The sequence below is a fragment of the Sciurus carolinensis genome, unplaced genomic scaffold, assembly GCF_902686445.1.
Source record: "Sciurus carolinensis unplaced genomic scaffold, mSciCar1.2, whole genome shotgun sequence".
Classification (NCBI taxonomy): Eukaryota; Metazoa; Chordata; class Mammalia; order Rodentia; family Sciuridae; genus Sciurus; species Sciurus carolinensis.
This window is the reverse complement of record NW_025920802.1, coordinates 3,393-21,708: the sequence shown is the minus strand read 5'-3', so window position 1 is coordinate 21,708 and position 18,316 is coordinate 3,393. Positions and strand designations below refer to the sequence as shown.

The window sequence follows — 18,316 nt, the reverse complement described above, 5'->3', positions numbered from 1 at the left end:
ATGGTTTTAAGAAGAACTGATTTCTGTAAGTCCAGTATTGTAGCTAGACAATCATCACTTCAGGGAGATCTCAATAGAGGAACTGATTTGACAAGTGACAAAAATGCTGTATGATACGGTTATCTAATCACCTCTGTGGCAAACGCCAACCTGGTTATTTCACAAACCTGTTTATAGATTAACAAAAAGAAATTCCATTTGTTACACTGACCATTCAGGAGCCCCACACTGTATTTTCAATTTGTGTTCTATTTTGATGAAGAAATGCCTCGGGAAGGTGAAAACCTATGCTACATGATTCTGTGAAGCCTGCAGCAATGGCCTCACATTAAAAAATGAAGGACATAAATTATACTTGGTGAAGCAGAAGTCAGAATAATGTGTGAAAAGAGGAAAGGAAAACAGGTTAGTGAACTGAATCAGACCTGACTTCAGTGCCCAACACATCAAAATGATATTTAAGGCCTCCGCCGCCAGGCGGCCTCTGGAGAGTCTGAGGAGGCGCGGGTCACTGCAGCTCCGGCGCCTCAGCACTCGGGCCGAGTCCCGGACGAGGCCCCGGGAGCCACTCGCCCCGACCCCGCCGCCCCACGTCCTCAACATGGAGGCAGCGGGGGCGGCGGGGCGGGATGGGGCTGCTGCTCATGATTCTGGCGTGGCGGTGCTGGGCTCCTTCCTCACGCTGCACGCCCAGGTCCTGCTGCTGGGTCGCAGGCAGCCCGAGCTGCCGGCGGACGAGGCGACCCGCGCGGGCGACGGCATCCGCTACATGGAGCTGGTGCCGGCCTGTCCTGCTGCAGCACCTCTGTGGCGGCGGTGGGGCTGAGGAGCACTCCTGCGGGGCTGAGGGCTGCGCGACCCCGGCCCCAAGGCCCCCACCCCGCCGACGCGGGAGACCTGCTACTTTCTCAAGGCCCATCCTGTTCCTGTTCCCGGAGCTGCAGGACACCGCGCTGACCCGCTGCTGGGTCACCAAGAAGATCAAGGTGGAGTTCGAGGAGCTGCTGCAGACCAAGACGGCGGGCGCCTGCTGGAGGGGCTGAGCCTGTGGGATGTGTTCCTGGGTGAGACATGCCCTTCGTCAAGACCATCCGGCTCCTGAGGCCTGTGGTGCCCTCGGCCACTGGGGAGCCTGACGGCCCCGAGGGGGAGGCGCTGCCCGCCGCCTGCCCCAAGGAGCTGACCTTCCAGGCGGAGGTGGAGTACAAGGGGGCTTCCTCCTGGCCATCAACGTGGACCTGGTCTTCGGCAAGTCCGCCTACCTGTTCGTCAAACTGTCGCTAGTGGTGGGGAGGCTGCGCTTCGCGCTAACCCGCGTGCCCTTCACCCACTGGTTCTTCTCCTTCGTGGAGGAACCGCTGATTGACTTCAAGGTGCGCTCTCAGTTTGAAGGGCAGCCCATGCCCCAGCTCACCTCCATCACCGTCAACCAGCTTAATAAAATCATCAAGTGCAAGCACACGCTGCCCAATTACAAGATCAGGTTTAAGCCTTTTTTTCCATACCATACCTTGCAAGAATTTGAAGAAGATGAAGAGCATATCCGTATACAACAATGGGCACTTACTGAAGGATGTCTTAAGGTGACCTTGTTATGAAAGACCCTAAGACCCCCTGTCCAAGGAAGAACTCACGTAATCACTGGCTGCAAAAGCAAGAGGCAGTTTATTGTTATGTTACACAGGCACCTGCGGGTGCTCAGCGAAACCTCAGCCGGAGCTTCGGTGAACTGGCACACTGGGCTATGGGGTACAGGTTTTTTATAGGGTAAAGGGGCAGCTTTCACGCGCGGTAAGCAACAGATTTCTTATTGGTTATTTTGAATCCAGCATTTAGACATCCTTGGAAAAGCCATAAATTTACTTTAACTGGAGAGGGGGATGATAGATAGAGACACAGGCGGAGACACAGGCTTCCCCAAATTGCCCGCAGCCTCGCGCTTCCGCACCTGCATAAACACAGGTTTTTCCCTAATTGCCCGCAGCACGGGTCATAAAAATGGTAAAGAATGTATAAACACAGACTTCTTTCATTTTATCTGTGAAGGCCTGAGAAGGAACCTTGTTAAGGATAACCTTCCTGGGCGGGGGGGTCAGAGCGGCTCAGAACTTAGGATAACACGCTTCACAAGCCATAATTTTACTTTGTCATTTACAGTCCTTTGTTATCTCATCCTATTTACTCTGTCCTTGGTCAGGAATCTGGTATCAGAAGTTTTACAGGACAGTTTTATAGTTCCTGCATATCAGCTCCTATTAGTTCAGACATGCTCTGACTTTCCCAATTATCCTGCCCCTTTCTTAACTAAATCTTCAGATAAATTCCTTTAACATGCCCCGTTAATGATTTTTCTTTTTCTCTTAAAATAGGCCTGAGCTGGTGGGGCAGGGGTCTTTTCATTCCCCCCTTTTTCTTTATCATGGATAGAATCTTATATCCATTTGTTCATTCCGCCCCAGTTATGGAGAGCATTCATCAGTTTGTTTAATCATTTGGTACTGTTGAGTAAGGACCATAGTTTGGATTGTTTAAAGGGAATAATACAGACTTCTCCCGGCAGGGAGAAGGGGGCCACGGCTGATATTCTAAAAGTCCCAAGAAGTGAGCGCACCCTACATCTTTTATAGGTTAAAGTCTCTTTTGTTCTTCAGTTCTCTCCCCCCTTTAGCTATAGGAACTCCCAACTGCTTTAAAGGGGGCAGCGAGGGGCAAGCAGTTTGGAGTTCCTTTTTTTTTTTTTTTTTTTTAAATCGGGTCAATCGAGGGGTCCAAGGTAGAAGTAAGGAAAAGGGGGCGTCGGTCGTTCTGGCTGCTTCGAAGCTGCATCTGGGGGTGGGTGCTTCTATGATAGAAGAACAAAAAGACATGAGTACTGAAATGAAATTAGTACAAAGTAAATGTTGCAGCATCTGGAGCATGCCACTGAGTATCATGAAAATGACAGAAGTCAATCTCTCACCAGGAGGTGGAAGAACTGAGAAATTGTTCCCATAACTAGACCTAGCAAAGGCTGGAATGGACAAGGCCTTTATTTGGGAACTTTAACATTGTCCAGGTTATCAGGAATGTAAACACAACATTTAACTCTTAATGTCATAGATATCCCAAAAAATATAGTTAAGCTACTTAATGTCATCTGATTTTGTAAAATATCCCTTTAATGGTATAACCTGTGTTTAGTAGAGAGCTCTATACTTCTGTTACTTAGGGCTAGGTAATCATACGAGCAAAAATAGATCAAGTCTACCTGTATAGCTTAGGAAGGTCTGCAGGCCTTAAACTGACTAAAAACTTCTGACTCTGGCAGTTTCTCTTGATAGTTATCAGGCACATTTGTTGAAGAATCTTTCTTTCATTTGTAGCTTCCAGTTTTTATTCTAGTGGACTAACACAAGTGTACATCTTAAGTTACATTTAACTGTTATTTCTCTTAAATGCCCAAGAATGGTTATATTTTGGTTTTAACTGTTTTGCTGGGTGTCTAAGATCAAGTTGGTCAAATTGACCTGGTTCCTGTCTTGTTAAAGAGTCAGCTGAGTTCCCACAGGGTCCACTTGTAGAGAACTTAAGAGCAGCTTATTAGCTCCACCAGTGCCATTGGTTAGGCAGGGTCTCCTTGATGAGGTGACTTCCTTTGGAAGCATTAAGGGATGTCTCCCTTTTTCCATGTCCCTCCTCTGCAGCAGATGCACTGAGCGATTCTCATCCTCTAGTCTCAACAATCTCCTTGATCAGGAGGTTGTGTGACACAGAGTTGCAAAGCTCCTTAGAGAAGTTCTCTTGTTCGTGGGTTCAGGCTGACTGAGGACAAAAGATCCAAATACTGGCCTATCTTGCCTTCTGTATTTAATTCCAATCTCTAAGTTTGATCTTAATCATCCAGCAAGCCAGTTTCACCAGTCATAAAGTAAGAGTACTGGGCTTTAACTTTAATGTCCATAACTTTACAGTTATTTACCCTTTTATCTAACTGGAGTCTGCATTAGTACTGGAAGTTACTACTATCTGTTCTGGTATCTGTTACCACTATCTGTTAGGTGATGGCTTATTATCACAAGTTACCTAGGTTGCCTGTTCTTGAAGCAGCTACTTCTGCAAAACATTAACAGGTAACAGTTTCACAAAATGAAATTAGCAAGAGTAAAAACATATTCTGCTTGTATAATAGCTATCTTGAATTTTGACTGAGAACCACATTATATTCCCTATTTGAGATCATAGTAATTTTACAACAAAAACCAATCTTTTGATTATAACTTTAAATAAGCTGAAGTCTGACTTATTTTGGAGTCACTCTAACATGCACTAAGGTGGGAGGCAGAGCCTTATCTCAGGTAAGGCGTGGCTCTTTACAGATCTTAAGTGTTCTAATTCTGATGTTGATCTTTGCTTCCTCCTTAAATATCATGAAGTAGTCTACATATACTGTTTCCTGAGTTTTATATAAACTTTATAATTAACACAATTTAACATTGTATCTAAAACATGAATCAAAGAAAGGCTGAGAGAGCTTTTAACTTTCCTTTTGTGTGTCAAAGTGGCAAAATATTTTCATGTATCACAAAATTAACCTTTAAACAAGTCAGGCTCTAATGTTTAGAAATACATCTACATTTGAAATTCTTTATCTCAGTGTAAAAAGTAACAAATAGAACATTAAATGATAGAAATAAATCCCCAATAAAATTTACTCTTTATAAGTTTAAAATTACCATTACAGACAAGTTTAATCTGGAGAATAGCAGCTGGATAAATTCCCTGCTTTAAAAGCTTGTATACCTGGAAAATATGAACACATTTAATATACAACTAGTGACCACTTCACAATTACCTTGACACTTTTATTTTACCAAATTTAGTTTTTAAAGAAAAATTTAGACTCTGTAACATAGTACAATACTCTAACAGTTGTTTAACCATAATTGTATAAACCCCAATTTTTAAGACTAATTGTTTTAAAGAATAAAACTTAATAGACACAAAGTTAAGAGTAAATTAGTGTTTCTAAGAAATCCTTGCCATTTTACCATGTCATTTTACCATGTAGATTAAACTTTGGTTTATATCAACACATTAGTATTTCACCTTAGGAAAAACCTTTAATAGCTTTAGCTGTCTCACATACACACAACCAACTTAGTTACACACAGACTTGTTGAAACTTGCCCTTTACTTACACACAGACTTTCTTAGCACTTACTTAGACCCTCATGTATTTCATCACACAAGCACTTTCTTACCCAGAAACATTTTTTTCCTTTTTATTAAATATATTTCCAAACCCAGAACCTTTTATTCTCTCTTTCCTATCTGTTGACTCCTTTTTGTTCACATTCTGAAACAACTCTTATGAAATTTCTGAATTTAGATAAATTGCTCTATTTAATAAGATTAAATATTTTGTTGTTTATAGTACTCTAATTGAAACACAGTTGAAACTTTTGGGACCCTTTGTATATAGAATTCCACTTGTTAGGACATAACTCTTAATAACCTTGTTTTTAGTTTAGTGATGACACAAAGAAAGTTTAAACCCTTTTATTTACCAACCTATGAAAACATCAATAAGGTTTAAGTATGATACCCCATGGAATTTGAGGAATTAAGAGTACCTGATGTTATTTAACAATGAGCATTTTAATTTTGCAAATTAATCAGATGTCACCAACAAACACATTTGAGTAATCCCATACATGTTAACTCTAATTCACTTGTTCTGTAAAAACCAAGAAAGCAGTCAAGTGTCCTGAACAGTATTTGCTGTCTCTTTCCTGTTGAAGAAAAGTCCTAGGAACAATTGATATTAGACATTTTATTAACATCAATATTTTATTTGCTTGACCACCTAGAGACTTGTGAGTTATTTTCAAAGACATTTTACTTTCATTAGTTTACCCAATTTGAATTGAACCCTTTTAAATCACGTGAATAAAAGTATTTGGATCCATTTTTAAATTTTAATTTTAAGAGCGCTCAGTTTTGATACAGACAAAACATGACATTAGTACGACATACAAATAACACAAAATCAAAGGCCTTGTAACTTTAAATTTATAGGTGAATCTCCATTGCAATGTAACAGATGTTCAAAAACTCTAGTTGAATAAAAATAAAACTGATCAAAAAGAAAAAAAATCATTAACCTAGGTATGCAGGATCAAAATTATGAGCTCAAAAATACAGCATTAGAGAAAAACAAAACAAACGAAGAATCCTAGAAAATGAGTTAGTTCTGTGTACCAGCCCAGAAGTTTAAAACGGACACCATTTTTTTTCTTTTCTTCAGGTTACCCCCCCCTTCCCGCTGAGACTGCTGCAGTTTACATTCCAATGCAGGCTTTGGCAAGGCCAGGCAGAGGGGAGGGGGGATTACCCAGGACTTTTTAACCCTTTTTCTTCCTGGTTGAGAAATCAGGTTAGGTTTGAATGCAGAAGATCACAAAACATTATTTCTCACTACTTTTGAGGAATGGAGCTGCTGAGCTCTCTGCCTAGGGGGATTGGAGTAAACAAATCTCTCAGGAACAAGGAGAAGGACTGTCAAGTACCCTGCAATGAGTATCCCTAAGCCTAAGATCAGATTAACACAATGAAGAATTTAATAGAAGGCAAGAGTAAAGACCATATAGTACAATACACAAACAGACAGACACGTAGCGCGCTAAATCAAAAATTGGCTAGCTGGTACTTTGTCAATAAAAACAAACAATTTCCAATTATATCAAAGAGTTGCCCAGGCACAACACAATGCCCAAATGGGGCCAAGAGTTAACCAGAAGCGACAAGTCGCCAGAATGCAGCATAAAAGCTGCTCAGATGTGAGAGTCACTCAAATGCAACAGAGTCGCAAAGACCCTTCTTTGGGCCAGCCTACGTTGAAGGTTGGCCATTCAGAGTGCAGAGGGCTACCCACTTCTTCTTTTTGACCTCGACCGACAAGTTGCCGGCACAGTTCCGGACGTCTTGCCAATGGTCGAGGGTGAGACTCAGGGGGGTTACCATGGATTGCCCCATTTCAGTCTCGCTGGTAAAAAGGAAATTAAGAAACAAGCACAAGCACAAGAGAATGCAGACAAGACAACAGATTACAAACGCTGCGCGTCTTCGGTACAGACCGAAAGTACCAAGCGGCATCGGGGAGCGCAAGCCCCTCCAGCCAAGCAACAAATTACAAACGCTGCGCGTCTTTGGCACAAGCCGAAGGAACCAAGTGGTGTCGGGGAGTGTAGCCCCCCCGACCAAATACAAGTCCCGATGAATCGGGCACTAGGACCCCTAGGACGTCTCCCAGGGTGGCAGGGGAGAAGTCTGAGTTCATCAACTCCTCGGGCTGCCCAAAGTACAAAGTGACCACGCGTGATTGTACAAATGCTGTGCTCAAGTGACGTAGAAACAAACACGAGACACGAAACAAACACGACAATGAGCTCGAGCTGGCCAGTTTACCTCCCAGTAGTTCTTCCAGAATTTCCTCGGGCAGGGATTCGGGGCAGCAAGAACACAAATCTCGGTGGAACCTCCAAATGAAATACCCTAAGACCCCCTGTCCAAGACAGAACTCACGTAATCACTGGCTGCAAAAGCAAGAGGCAGTTTATTGTTATGTTACACAGGCACCTGCGGGTGCTCAGCGAAACCTCAGCCGGAGCTTCGGTGAACTGGCACACTGGGCTATGGGGTACAGGTTTTTTATAGGGTAAAGGGGCAGCTTTCACGCGCGGTAAGCAACAGATTTTTTATTGGTTATTTTGAATCCAGCATTTAGACATCCTTGGAAAAGCCATAAATTTACTTTAACTGGAGAGGGGGATGATAGATAGAGACACAGGTGGAGACACAGGCTTCCCCAAATTGCCCGCAGCCTCGCGCTTCCGCACCTGCATAAACACAGGTTTTTCCCTAATTGCCCGCAGCACGGGTCATAAAAATGGTAAAGAATGTATAAACACAGACTTCTTTCATTTTATCTGTGAAGGCCCGAGAAGGAACCTTGTTAAGGATAACCTTCCTGGGGGGGTGGGGGGTCAGAGCGGCTCAGAACTTAGGATAACACGCTTCACAAGCCATAATTTTACTTTGTCATTTACAGTCCTTTGTTATCTCATCCTATTTACTCTGTCCTTGGTCAGGAATCTGGTATCAGAAGTTTTACAGGACAGTTTTATAGTTCCTGCATATCAGCTCCTATTAGTTCAGACATGCTCTGACTTTCCCAATTATCCTGCCCCTTTCTTAACTAAATCTTCAGATAAATTCCTTTAACATGCCCTGTTAATGATTTTTCTTTTTCTCTTAAAATAGGCCTGAGCTGGTGGGCAGGGGTCTTTTCAGTTAGAATGTAGCAGATTACTCATTTTTGGATCCTATGATAGAGAAGCTGTTAGGTATAAAGCCACCTTTTCCTCTCCCGCTACAGGCATCACCTGTAAAATCTGTGTTAAGCCCGCCTTTCCCGTTTCAGGAATTTCTGGCTTATGTCGCTGTAACCCTCCTGCCTCCTACATTACGTTCCAATATGTCATTGGTCAATCAGTCAGTCTGTAATAATTCTCCTCCGTGATTGGTTCCTCCCAGCCCGTGAAATTCCAATACAAAGAACCGTGTGCCATCTTCTCTTTACCTTTACCCTTTCCCCCAAGCGGACACGTTTTGTCCGCTTGAATAAAAGTTCCTCATGTGAGACCTGTATCTGCGGAGCGTCTTTTCTGGGAGTTATCGATGAACCAAAACTGCCCCCTTTACATCTAACTAACATCTGGTGCCAAAACCCGGGATGGGTGTTTTTTTTCCGCTAACTAAGCAAGCGGAACCCCATCAGATTTCTCCTGCGCCCGCAGATTCAGGCTCACCTTCCATTTACCTGGATGCCCAGTTTTCTGCATACAACACCGGACTCCAAAATTGGTGAGTTCCCCTTAGGCAGGCCCCTGACCATTTAAACACATCTCGGCTACCCTCACCTCCACCTGCAGTCCACTGCAGCCCCCTCCTTATTATAAAGCGGCCAGTCCCCAGCTCCCTTCCGCCGGCTCGCAGCCTTTTGCTGCCCGCCCAGTGGCTTCATCTCTCACCGCCCTGCGGCTTCACCCCTCGTGGCTCCTGCCACTCAACTGCCGAGGTGTGGGGGTACCTCCTTGGTCCTCATAATTTGTCTTAGTTGTTGGGTGGATGTCTGAATTTTATGGTGCTGTGATTCTTTCTCGGGTTTGAAGTTTACTCACTTCTGCCGCTGCTAGTCCCTCTCGCCGCTCTGCGGCTTTTCTCCCCCTCCTCTCGCAGCTCCCTCCCGAAACCCTGGCCAGGTCTTCAAACTCTCTCTCGGCTTTTTGCCCAGTTAAACAGTGATTTCGGGTGATGACCTAATCATTGTTTTTAACCTCTCGTTGCCTGGGACGCCAAATCCACTACCCAGGTGGGTCTCAGCTTACCATGAAATTCAAAACATCCAACCCAGCAAACTCGCCCCTGAGATGCTTATTAAATCATCTCAAACCCCTTTACCTATTCCCTGAATCAGAGCTAAATTGTCCTTTAGATAGTAAGTCAGAATGGTCTATTTATGACACCCTAAATTCTAGCTTTATACTAAGTAAAATTGTATGCCTAATTATGCTAGTTATAATTAAGTACATATATGGGCAACCTGGTGAATGGAAAGGAACTTTTCCCCTTCTTGTTTTTCCTTTCTTTCTTGCTAAACCTCTCTTGGCTTCTCCCCCACCTTTTAACCTTTCTTTCCCTTCCGAGTTCACCTCATTCTGTTTCTCCTTCCACTCCTCCATTCAGCCTTCCAAGTTCCCCAACCATGCGGTCTCATACACACATTCTAGCTCCTTTACTGGAGGAGGCTAACATGGAGGGAGTAAAACCTGAACACATTCTCTTGGCTAATTCCTTATTTTCAAAACTTTTCTTTCTTATCTTAGCTCTCCCTACAGATTCAAGAAATTAAAAGGTCCTAAGCATCAAGTTTCTGCTAGAACATATTAGCCCCTTTCAGATTCAGATCTCAGTCAAGGGTTACATTGAAATGTAAATGTAGAAAGGCTCAGTAGGAGACCAGTTTCAAGCCCAAGGAAAAAAAGTGTCCATTTTAAATTTCTCCTGGGCCACAACCCAGAATACTTTTCTCCCTTTCAACTTTTCTCTCCTTCTCTTTTTCTCATGCTTTAATTAATAACCATTATCATTTTTCTTCCAGGACTTTATTTTTCTTAAATGCTGTATTTTTGAGCTCACAATTTTGATCCTACAGACCTAGGTTAATGATTTTTGATCAGTTCTTTTTATCCAACTCGAGTTATTTTTGAACATCTGCTACATTGCAATGGAGATAAATATTACAAGGCCTTTGCTTTTGTGTTAAATATAAGCGTGCATAAAAATTAAATTTTTAAAAATAGATCCAAATATTTTTAATTCACGTGATTTAATGAGGTTCAATTTAAATTGGGTATACTAATAAATGTAAAATGTCCTTAAAATTAACTCACAAGTCTCCAAGTGGTCAAACTAATAAAATATTAATGTTTATAAAATGTCTAACATCAATTTTCTAGGAATTTTCTTCAAGAGAAAAGAGACAGCAAATACTATTGGTACACTTGTCTAATATCTTGGTTTTTCTACAATAAGATGAGAGAATTGGAGTCAACATGTCTGGGATTACTCAAATGTGTTTGTTAGAGACATCTAATTAATTTATAAGGTTATTCCATGAAGTAACATACTTAAAAACATTATTCTTTGTATATTAAATGTGTTCATATTTTCCAGGTATGCAAGCCTTTAAAGCAGAAAATTTATCAAGCTGCTGTTCTCCAAATTAAACTTGTCTGTAATGGTAACCCTATCATTTAATATTCTGTTATAAGACCTGTCATCAATAGGGTATATGTAAAATGACATTTAAGAAAGAGTGTAATATGCAGTAGCAAAAATGGGACTCAGCCAAAATTCAAGATAGCTATTGCACAAACTGAATGTTTTACTGTTGGTAATTCTATTTTGTATTTTCCTTGTAAACTCTAATTGTTGCCTGATCAATATTTTGCAGAAGTACTGCTTCAAGAGTGAACACCGTAAGTTAACTTGGAATAGTAAGCCATCACCTATAGAACAGAAAATGTAAACCCAAATTTAAAAAATGGGGTAAATAACTGTAAAGTTATAGACATTAAAGCTAAAGCCCAGTACTCTTACTTTATGACTGGTGAGACTGACTTGCTTGATGGTTAAGATCAAACTTAAAGATAGAAATTAAATACAGAGGCCAAGAAAAACTCCATATTTGGGTCTTGCCCTCAAAGTCAGCCTGAACCCAGGGAATAAGAGGACTTCTCCAAAAAGCTTTGCAACTCTGGGTCACACAACCTCCTGAGCAAGGAGATTGATGAGACTGCTAGAGAAAAAGCAACTCAGTGCATCTGCTGCAGAGGAGGGTCACAGAAAAAGGGAGACATCCCTGGTGCTTTCAAGGAAAGTCACCTCATCGAAAAGACCCTGCCTAACCAATTGCACTACGGAGCTAAGAAACTGCTCTTAAGTTCTCTATGAGTTACCCCTGTGGAAACTTAGCTGACTCTTTAACAGACAGGAACAGGTCACTTTGACCAGTTTGATCTTAAACACCTAGCAAATCAGTTAAAACCAAAGTATAGCCATTCTTGGGCATTTAAAAATAATAGTAACTATCAAGAGAAACTGCTAGAGTCAGAATTTCTGTTTTTAGTCAGTTTAAGGCCTACAGACACAAATAGGCTTAATCTATGTTGCTAGTACTAAATTTTGTGTTCACATTCCTGATGACCTAGACAATGTTGAAGCTCCCAAATGAAGGCCTGTCCTCTCCAGGCTTTGCTAGGTCTTGTTATGGGAACAACTTCTCAGTTTCTTCCACCCCTTGTCTTTTACTTCCATGTCAATTAATCAACCTGTATTGCAGAAATATCAGGAATTCACAAAAATTGGAGCCTGGCTGCAGATGTGCCTCCAGGATTGGACCCTGGCTGCAGATGTGCCTCCAGAGAAACTATCAAGTCTCCAGTTCTCCCTGTCACAATGATACCAGCTCTACGTCCACACCCCTGCAGGAAGTAATTACAGAAGACTGACCTTCATCCATGTACCCCAAAAAATTTATTTTTTTATAAAAAAGGAAATGGAGGAATGTTAGGTATAAAGCCACCTTTTCCTCTCCCGCTACAGGCATCACCTGTAAAATCTGTGTTAAGCCCACCTTTCCCGTCACAGGAATTTCCGGCTTATGTCGCTGTAACCTTCCTGCCCCCCCTACATTACGTTCCAATATGTCATTGGTCCATCAGTCAGTCTGTAATAATTCTCCTCCGTGATTGGTTCCTCCCAGCCCGCGAAATTCCAATACAAAGAACCGTGTGCCATCTTCTCTTTCCCTTTCCCCTTTCCCCTTTCCCCCGAGCGGACACGTTTTGTCCACTTGAATAAAAGTTCCTCGTGTGAGACCTGTATCTGCGGAGCATCTTTTCTGGGAGTTATCGACGAACCAAAACTGCCCCCTTTACATCTAACTAACAGAAGCAACTATACATTGCATGCTTGTGTTGAGCAGTGGAGTTTGGGAAGAAAAGCAAAGGAGTTCTATTAAGATGGTTGAATTAATAAAAGGGAATTTACAAAGTGTTGGACTTACACTTTGCCTTGTTCAGTCAACTGATGGATATGCCGTGCATATCATAATTGAAACTGTGGCCCCAAACTCACCTGCTGCAGTTGCAGATCTTCAGCAGGGAGTTCGACTCATTGCTTTTGGAGGTGTAAAAAAATAAGGACACTGCAAGTGCTGAAGTTTATCAAGCAGGCTGGTAACTGAGTCCTTGTGTACTAGGAAAGGCCCATTGGCCACAGTAATCAAGATACTGTGCTGCAAGGCAATTCTGGCCAGTTGGAAGAAAACTTTTCGTCAAGCTCATGCCAACCAAGTTATGAAGAGGAAGCTGCAGGACTGGCAGTGGATGGTGAAAATAGAGAGCTGGATTCTGAATCTGAAGACTTGGCAAGTGATGTCAGAGTACAAAACGAGTTCAACAATGAGGCACGAGCACTAAGTCACAGTCCCAAATGTACTCCAACAATACTTACTATTAAACCTCTTGATGCTATATCCCCAGTTTTAAACAGTAAATTAGTTGCAGGAAGTAACCAGCCACCAAAAATTCCATCCAAAGAAGGAAATAAACCGCTAGCCCTAAAAACTTCTGCGGTACTAGACTCAGCACAAGTGTCAAAACCCACCCAAGGATCCACTTTCAAACCACATGTGCCACCACGACCACAATTAAAAGTTCCTTTGCCTTCTGCTGACACCCCAAATCAGGCAGAACCAGACATTCTTATTGAAAAGCCAGAGAAGGTGCTTCTTCCTCCTCCTGCAGATAAATCTGAAAAGCAAGCAAAAACTGTGGATCACATAGAAGATGTGACTACATCCAAGCAGTTTACAAAGCAAGAAGCGACTAAAGATTTTACTTCAGAAAGTTCCTGCCCTACTAAAGACAGTTTGTATGACCATCAGATGTGGGAATCATCAGAAATTCTTTATTGGAATACGCTGGGAAAGTGGACAAGAACCAGAGCATCCTGTTGGTTTGATATAGAAGCCTGCCACAGATACCTGAATGTTGCACTGGATGCAGGGATCCTTTCAAGTTAGGGAGTCTCACCTGTTTGGGGCACATTAGTTTAAAACTGAAGAGGTGGCTTTAGGATGCTTAGCCACATCAAATATGGAATACCTTTCAAAATTCAGGCTGGAAGCCCCTGCACCTAAGGCTATGGTCACTAGAACTGCATTATGCAATCTGAGTATGCAAAAGGGCTTCAATGACAAATTTTGCTTTGGTGACATTACTATTCACTTCAAATATTTGAAGGAAGGAGAACCAGACCACCATGTAGTCACTAATATAGAGAAAGAAAAAGAAGTTCATTTGGTTGAAGAAGTTTCTACCCTCCCTAAAGAGGAGCACTTTGTTGGACAGATGGGTTCATCAGAAAATAAACATAGTTTCCAGGATACTCAGTTCCAACACTCAACTTGATGTGATTACTGTAAAAAAAAAAAAGTTTGGACAAAAGCAGCTTCCCAGTGTATGTTCTGTGCTTATGTTTGCCATAAAAAAATGTCAAGAAAAGTGTCTAGCTGAGACTCCTCTTTGTGCAGCAATTGAGAGGCGAATAGACTGAACCCTAAAAGACCTCAGGCTGGAAGGACAGGACCCCCTCTTGGGCCTGTCTCCTCATGTTGATGCCGTAGCTAACAAGTCACTTAAGAAAACAGCAGGTTTGACAAGGTACATTATCAATAAAAGCTCTCGTTTGCTTAATTTATGTCAAGTCTCTAAAACTCACTTTTCTGAACCAGGAACTGATCCCATAGAACCTTCACCAAAACACAAATCCAACACACCAGAAATTGAAGGTGGTGACACAGAGGTCTGTGACCCAAACAGTCCTTCCAAAGGGGGAAACAGCTCAGGAATAAAGTTAGTGAGAAAGGAAGGTGGGCTGGATGATAGTTTTTTTTTTTGTTTGTTTGTTTTTTGGGGGGGGGTGCTGGGGATCGAACCCAGGGCCTTGTGCTTACAAGGCAAGCACTCTAATGACTGAGCTATCTCCCCAGCCCCCTGAATGATAGTGTTTTCATTGCAGTTAAAGAAATTGACTGTGATCTTTATAGGTGCTTGCCTACAGAGGAAAGGATTCAAAAGCTGGAGTTCATGTTGGATAATTACAGAATGAAATTTATCAGGAGTTGGAACACAATAATTCCCTTGTTAAAGAAGAAAAAGAGACAACTGATTCAAGGAAAAATCACTTCTTTCTGCTGCTTTGGCTAAACTGGGTGAAAGGCAACAAGCTCTCATGCTTCTTATGATCCACTATAGAGCAGGCATTGAAGATATTGAAACTTTAGAAAGTCTGTCTTTAGACCAGCACGCCAAAAAATAAGCAAGTACACAGATGATAAAGAAGAAGACCTCGATAGTGAACTAAGCCAATTGATAGACTCTCAGCCATTCAGTAGTATCTCAGATGATCTGCTTGGCCCATCTGAGTCTGTGTAACCAGCAGGCTGTGTCAACTTTCAAATGATTGGGGAAAAGATGCATCCAAAGTACCATGGATACAACCATGTTTCAGTCCTCTTGTAATGCACCTCAGCCTGCTTCTCCAGTTATTTACTTGTATAGGATCAGGAATGAAAGTTTGTTTTCCAGTAAAAATATGACCAGTTTAATAATTGGTTGTTTCAGGTTGCATTTATAGCTATACTTTTTGGGGGTTTATACTGGGAATTTATTTTTACTAATTTATTTTTAACTTTTTCTAATTATGTAAGCTAATTTTTCATATTTATGTATGTGTAGTGTCTCACTGTGCTATTTTTCCTTCAACTTAGTTTTTGAATTAGTGTTCAATAGGATATTGTCCAGATTCTTAGTATTTTCATTTCCATCATGGTTATAACAATGGGTTTGCTGCATGTCCAAATTGACTAGAGCAATTGTTGAGGGAACAGATTTTGAAGCTTTTTGTTTTGTTTTGTTTTTTGTTATGAAGTTTGTCATCTCTACTTGTTTGAGATTTTTGTTATTTTGGAACCTTGTGGGAATTTTTTTTTGTCTTTGCCAAATATAATATGGAAGCAGATGCTGCAGCTTTAGTCTGTTAAGCCAATTGAGTAAAATTATTTTTAACATAAAAAATAATATTTAAGAACTCTTTTTATCTATTTTTCTCCATTTGAAATGTTTTTAGTACTCTAATATGTAACTGTTTTTTGAGAACACCTGACAGGAAAGGTACCTTCCTAACAAATTTCCAAGTGTACTGTACAGTATTGTTAACTATGGGCAGTGTGTACCGCAGATCTCTACATTTTATTCATCTTGTATGACTGAAGTTTTATACTCACTTAACAGCAACTCCCAATTTTCTCCTCTGCCCAGTCTCTGGCAAACACCATTCTACTCTCTGCTCCATAAATTTCACTATTTTAGACACCTCTTGTAAGTAAAATCACACGTATTTGTCTTTCTGTGACTGGCAAATTTCTTTTAGCATAATGTCCTGTAGTTTTAACTATGTTGTAGAAAGTGTCCAAATTTCATTATTTTTATGATTGAATAATATTCCATTGTATGTGTGTACCATATTTTCTTTAGACACTCATCCTTTCAAGGACATTTAGGTTGTTTCTTTATCTTGGTTTTGTATCAATAATGCTGTAATGAACATGGAAGTCTAGAAATCTTTGAATCCTGATTTCAGTTCTTTTGGATATATACCTAGAAGCAGGATTAATGAATCCTACAATCATTCTGTTTTAATATTTTGAGGAAGGTTCATTCTGTTTTCCATAGTGGCTGCACCATTTTATACTCTCAACAGCAGTGCACAAGAGTTCCAACTTCTCTGCATTCTTACTAGCCCTTGCTATCTTGTTTTGTTGAGAATAGCCATATAAACATGTGTGAGGTGATAGCTCATTGTGAGTTTTGACTTGCATTTCCCTGATGATTAGTGATGTTGAGCATCTTTTCATATATGTGTTGGCCATTTTTATGTCTTCTTTAGAGAAATATCTAGTGCTATATTTACTCCCTTCTGAATGCTAATTAGTAGAAAGCAATAACTGACACTGCTTTTTTACATTATAACTCGAAGAGAATGTCATTCTGTGTGCCTCCTTCCTGTGGGCCAAATTTAGAACACAAAGAAATTGCCATACAGAGTAAGACTGTTGTGCATTCAGTCAGTGCACGGTTCGCAACAGAGGCTGAGGATGTGGGCCAGTTGGCGTTGTCCTTCACATCAGCCTTTGTAATTAAGCATAACTCTAACCCTCTCAGAAACCATTTATGACTCTGTCATTCAAAAATGACTCAAATCCTTGCTACAATCATTTTTATTTTCTGCTTCACTATATCCTGGAATTCTGGGGTTTACCAAACAGGTCCCCTCAATCATACCATCCATTAATTTCCAAATGTGCTTAGGCCCTTCATTGAGCTCAAGTAAAGAGGAACTTTGTCATTAGAGGCATCTGCCCACTCCTCAAATCCCCTATATTCTGTTATCCTAGTTGCCCTCCTCTACATCATCTTTACTTATTATTTCATTCAAGAAATATGGCAACTACCCTTATAGGGCTAAAGTTTTAGGATTGAATGGATGGGAATGAGTGAATCATCATCAAGCCATTTTTGGTGATTATTCACATTTTGGTGGCTGTTTTGGATCACAAGCTAATTACTCCATGATCCCTTTCCTGGGTCCCAACTGACAAATCTTGACCCTTTCTTTAGCTTTACAATTGGAAATAGAAAACTTGATTCAACCCCAGGTCTGTTGCTTCCTGGATGTTTGACTTGGACCAAATCAGGTAAACTTTTCAAGTTTCCATTTCCTCACTTTTAAAACACAGATAAAAATGCCCATCAGAATTATTGTTAAATGAAAAAAATTCTGAAGTTGTAAAATTGAGAGACTTTCTTAAACTGATAATAGTGCAGTGGAGGTGTGACTTTTCTTTCCCAAATTCGATAGTATCATCTATTTCTTTTGTGTCTTTTCATAATAATTATTTTAGTGATAGAAATAGAGGTAATTTTATAATTTTCTTTATACTCAATTTATTTTTGCCTTTCTGAATGCCAAATGAGAAAGTTCACAGCAAAGCATATCTTCTTTCATGTCTCCTTTATTAAAAATAAATAAACAAACAAGTGGGTGGGAATAATTTATTTGGAAATCAATCTATAGGACTTGTTAGTAAAAATAGTGGTGCATACTGCAAAGACATATTCTTGGAATCAAGCACTCCTGTATTCTTAACTCTACTTAGATTTAGATATGTACTTGCTGTGTTAACCTTGGGCCAGGTACCTAACTCTTCTAAATCTCAATGTCCTCATCTGTCAAATACACATTGTGATATTTATCTCCTAGGGTGCTGTGAATATTAACATAATTGTTATATAAGTTCCCTTCAGCTCATATATCTTTTCATTTTCCTATTACAAAATCAAACCAGACTTAACTTTGCCTCCTACATCTCCTTAAAATTTTAGGACTAAATAATGATACATTTGTCATGATATCTGCCTTAAAGTATCTTTAATATTCTCAGAATAAGACTACAATTTGATGAATGTAGGTCTGATGTTGATTCAGTTTTACGTGTTTTTATTCTTTAAAATTCATAATGTATGTAGAGAAAATGCAGTACTCTAGGGTACAGTTATGGTTTGGATGTGCAGTGTCTCCCAAAAGC

The 18,316-nt window shown here is 40.7% G+C and overlaps 1 pseudogene; it reads left to right on the top strand.

Moving 5' to 3' along the window:
• Positions 1-629: 629 nt before the first annotated feature.
• On the top strand, positions 630-15,104 carry LOC124975899 (PDZ domain-containing protein 8-like; annotated as a pseudogene).
• The last annotated feature ends 3,212 nt before the right edge of the window (positions 15,105-18,316 follow it).